Below are 5075 nucleotides of genomic sequence, written 5' to 3' on the forward strand. Positions count from 1 at the left end.
TATTCTCTTGCTACTTTGGTTGTTGAGAGTGTCTACAAGACTAAGAATTCCGTGAGAAGAAGGGAGACACCATATGACTTATACCCAATTGACTTGCTATCAATTGTACAGCATTTTGTAAGTCAAATCTCTCTAAAACTACCAGTTTTAAGAGATAAGAGGAGTGGTAAAAGAACTCTTAGAGACAAATACATCTTCAACACATATTGTTCCAAGTATTCCGTTTAAGGCATATTCAACAACTGGTGAAACTTATGTTGGCTGTAATAATGTGTCTTTCTCCGTGTGTGCATGTATACATGTGTATATGTATGTGTGTGAATAGTAACATACATGTGTACATTATGGCTTATATCATCATTTATTCCTTGCTAACAAATAAAGTAAGGAATCCCTAAAGTTTTAACAGAAACTGTGTAGTTAAAATCTTAACTCTTCACTCTGCTTCTTTACACAAAGGCTTTGCAACTCCTCATTAATAAAGTTTCCATAAACTCTGAAATGTACATACTTAATGCTTAATGTCTGCTACCATAAATATTAAATACTTTATAGAAAAGTTTTATACTTGCCAAATAGTCTTAATTTTTGCCATATATAAGCAAAATCCCCAAAGTAAGCATATTTAAAACATTAAAACTTTTAACAAACCTTACCACTTTCTGCAATGTTCATTTTGACAGGTGCCTTGTATAGAATAATTGAATTCCTCCTCCTACACATCTCTTGAACAATAAATATCCAGAATTATTTTGTTTTTGGCATGTCTATCTTGATTTTATTCTTAAATGTGTGCTTATGTAAGAAATAAATGATTCTAAAATTTCACAATTCTTTTGAACTTACTTTTTATTGAATTGTCTAGTTTAATAAAATCAATAAAAATTATACTTTATATATAAAAAATGTTTTGTGCTCAATTTAGCATCACATATACTAACATTGGAACAATACAGAGAAGATTAGCACACCCCAGGCGCAAGGATGACATGCAAATTTGTGGAGCGTTCCATATTTTTTACAACAGATGCTGAAAGGTATGTGGCCACAAGGGAACCGTACTGCATTCTTGGTGGGAGTGTAAACTTGTTCAACTACTTTGGAAAGTAGTATGGAGTTTCCTCAAAATACTCCACATGAACTCCCCTATGACACAGTAATCCACTTCTGGGGATTTACCCAAATGATCATAAACAAGACCATACTAAAACTACCAGCACAACTATGGTTATTGCAACATTATTTACAATAGCTAAGATATGGAATCAACCCAGATGCCCCCATTAGATGAATGGATCAAGAAAATGTGGTATATATACACAATGGAATTCTATGCCTCCATCAGAAAGAATGACATCTCCCAATTTGTTAGGAAATGGAAAGACTTGGAAAAAAATTATTGTGTAAAGTAAGCCAAGTCCAAATAAATATAGGTCCCATGATTTCCCTTATTTTCAATAACGAATATATGTCTTGGATAAGCAGAAAAGTTCAAAAGATATGTGCATATATCCAGATAAGATGATGTTAAAGAAATTGATCCCCAAGATAGGGACACAAGTGTTTTTTTTTGTTTCTTGCTATTGTTTCTAACGTACTTATAAGGTGCGATGTCATTTTTTTGTTTCTTTGTATGTTTCTCCCCACGCTATAACCCCTGTTTTCTCTGTATTTGAAGTTGGTGCACTTATGTCTTGTATGTATGCTTCTCTAATTTGGGGAGGGGAAGGGAAAAAATGCTCAAATAGGGATACAGGTTGACCCATTGTAACAATGAGATGCACAAGACACTATGTTGAAAAATGAACTTTACAATTTAGGCGTAGGAAGGAAGGGTGAGGGGAGTGTACTTGTGGAGGTGGGAGGGAAGGGATGGTAGGGGAAATACAAAGGAGGAGTTAACAATGATTGTTAGGAAATATACTAGTTTCCTTGTTCATGTAAATGTGACCCCTCTGCACAGTATTATTACAATAAAAAACATATAAAATGCTCTGAGATGGAAGAGTTTATTTCCTCTATTTTACCCATATAATATCGTTAACAAAGAAATTAATGCAGAACACTGATATGAAGGTAATTTGTATAAATGTGTGGTGTGTGTGTGTGTGTGTGAGTGAGTGCGGCACCCCACAATCAAACACACGCGTGCATGCAAACACACGCCATGCATGTATATTGGCATGCTGAGAGTTTAAAATCAGGTCTTCAAGGTCTTGCTAGGCTTTTACTATCTAGCTACGATATAAGCTACATCTCAATTCCTGGCTCTTTGCTAGTTCATTAAAACTTTTTGAAAAATAATTTCATGACGTGTGTTTTTTTTGGCACTGATTGGCTCCCAAGTGTTATTCACAGATCTCAGTCTCCTGAGCAAATATTCAGAGTAGATAGGATTATAGGTGTGACCAGCCAGAACAAGGCTTTTAGAATAATTTTTAAAATAAAACAAAATTTACATCAAGGGAGCCTGTTTTATCATCTAATTTGAAAGCCTTTTGGAGTGATTTTATGATAATTTAATTCGTTTGGGGATTGTTAAAAGATAGAAAGTGATGATATTTAAAAGTTCTAGTACTTTTTAAAAAAGAAACGAACTGTGGGACAGAAGAAATTTGGCTGTCTTCGGACATCAATTTATAAGCTCAGCTCTGTGCATGATAACCCAATGTCACCAACGCAATCTGTGTTGAAGACAAAATGTGACAGAAAACAATCACCATGGGCAATACTTGCTACGCTATTATTTCTTGGGCAATATGAATATTGAATTGAGAGTATAAAGAATGGAGAGATTTTACCCACCTTTTTGGTATTGCTGAAAGATTTTTGGAAACTTTGACTCATTTCCTTCCTTACTGTGTGTGTCTTTGGGCCATGCACTTACTGTCTTTAACTACAATTTTTCCCAACACTACAATGGTAATATCATTAGCATTATAGCAAATGTTATCTTAGGAATTAAGAGGATAAAACTTGTGAAACACTTAACATAAACCTATGAATGAGCTTTGAGTTTAGCCACCATTCTTTTTAAAATACTAAAAAGAATATGATAAGTAGTACAGAAACCATTACATGTAGTGTGAGCAACCAGAAGTAATATCTACTGACCATGCATTGCGTCCAAGGAAGCCAGGTGTATAACTTCTTATGCTGTAAATCGAACTGGTTATCTTATGTCATGATAGTGTAAAAATATCAGGGACCGAACGATGAGGGAATGTTGTAGACTGAGGTGAAATCCATATGAAAATATGCAAAACTGATAAAACATGAAAGTATCTGAGCAGTATGTTGTGTTTTACATCATTTAAGTTACATTGCAAAGATAAGACCTAGAAGAATAAAATGTCTTTTTGATAGTCTATCATAGGTCCTTAGAAGGATGAACACTTTCCTCATTCTTGTAGAGGCATCGTCAGATATGGGGAACTATAATTTTTGTTTGCTTCCTTCCATTTATTCTTCAGTTTGAAATCTGAAGAACATGAGACTGAAAGAAACCAAGTGAAATTAGCCATGTAGCCTTTAGAAAGAACAATCAAAGTAAAATAAATAATATATATATATAGCCTTGTAAAAGGTCTAACTACATTGAGTTATATATTCTCAAGCGTTAACAGAAAATGATTTAAAAAATATCATGTTAATAAAAATTTAAAAATGTTAGGAGCTGCTTAATCTTTTTCCTTTCTACTACTATGAATTAATTATTGATTTTCTATAGAGAGATTAAAGATCAGATTAACAAGAAACTTGATTAAAAATGGACAAAAGTTCTGAATAGACATGTTTTCCAAAAAGCCCTGAAAATCGCCTGTGGATTTACAAATTTGTATTTAATACAACTTCTATGCTGGCTTAATGCTTTGTGAGCAGAAGTCATTAGAGAAACGCAATTCAAAATTATTATATGATATTACTTCTTAACTATTATAACTCTCATCAAAAATATCCAAGGAACCAGGTGTGGTGGTAAAGGCTCGTAATTCCAAGTGATTGGAGGATGGAGTAAAAGGATTTGAGTGTAAGGCCAGTCTTGGGTACTGCACACAGTAAAACCTGCCATTTAAATAAACTCAAAAGGTAATAATGGCTGGCGACACTGTGGAGAAAAGGAAATTTTCTACACTCTTGGTCAAAATGCAGGTTAGTGTTCTCATTGTAGAAAGTAGTATGCAGTTTTCTAAAGACATCCAAAGTTGAAATATCATCTGACCCACCAATCGTGTGATTATTTCTCTCTGGGTAACTCATAAATATATCTGTAGTTCATTGTTATTCACATTATTCACAACAACAGCCAAGATATAAATCGAAGTCCAGTGTTCAACTACAAACTAATAAAGCAACTGTGGTACATGCACAAATATCTTTTTCTGTTGATCCCAAAGTATTTTTTATTATTTTCCTGTTTCCATTTGATTAACCTCCAAGTTGGAAATCCAGATATAGATTTAATTTAAGCAAAACTACTTATTGAGTATAAGGACCTTCTACTCTCTACATTCTTCCCCCTAAGATCACCAAATATGGTGAGTCTGAAATAGTCTCTTTTTGATCTATGTTAATATTCTTTACAATATGAGTGAAATGTTTAAAAAGTAGTATTTGTTTTAGCTTAATTGATCTGAAGAGACAATAAATGATATTATCAAAGCTTAAAAATGATTTGATTTAGAGGGTCGCAGCGGCGACCACCGCCGCGGAGGCATACCTGAGACGCAGTCCGGGACGAAGGAGCCAGACGCAGCGGACGAGCGGATTCTACTCAACACCAGCAAGAACCGACAAGGAGCGGACAACTTCATCCTGCACTTTGCAGACCAGAGACGACCCGAGATCCAAGACTCCGCGTGAGTAGAAGCCCCACTTCCTCACTCCTCTGGGAGCAGAGGAGGGAAGGCCACCCCTCCCCCCCCAGCACCGGTGAGCTCCATCTTGGATACCGACAAAGCTTGGAGGAGCGGCTAGCTCCAGCTCAGGCCTTGGAATAGAGCTAGTCATTTGGCAGGTCACAGGAACTTGGCGGCGAGGTGACCTCACAGACTCAGTTCCATCCAGGGAGGGGT

The 5075-nt window shown here is 35.5% G+C and overlaps 1 non-coding gene across 1 annotated transcript; it reads left to right on the forward strand.

The window, feature by feature from the left end:
- The first annotated feature begins 912 nt into the window (after positions 1 to 912).
- Positions 913 to 1019, forward strand: LOC122095100. Its single transcript, XR_006145034.1, has one exon. It is a non-coding gene; the product is annotated as a U6 spliceosomal RNA (small nuclear RNA).
- Positions 1020 to 5075: the final 4056 nt, after the last annotated feature.

This window comes from Dipodomys spectabilis, unplaced genomic scaffold (genome assembly GCF_019054845.1).
Source record: "Dipodomys spectabilis isolate Male_0828 unplaced genomic scaffold, ASM1905484v1 ptg000334l, whole genome shotgun sequence".
In the NCBI taxonomy this organism is placed as follows: Eukaryota; Metazoa; Chordata; class Mammalia; order Rodentia; family Heteromyidae; genus Dipodomys; species Dipodomys spectabilis.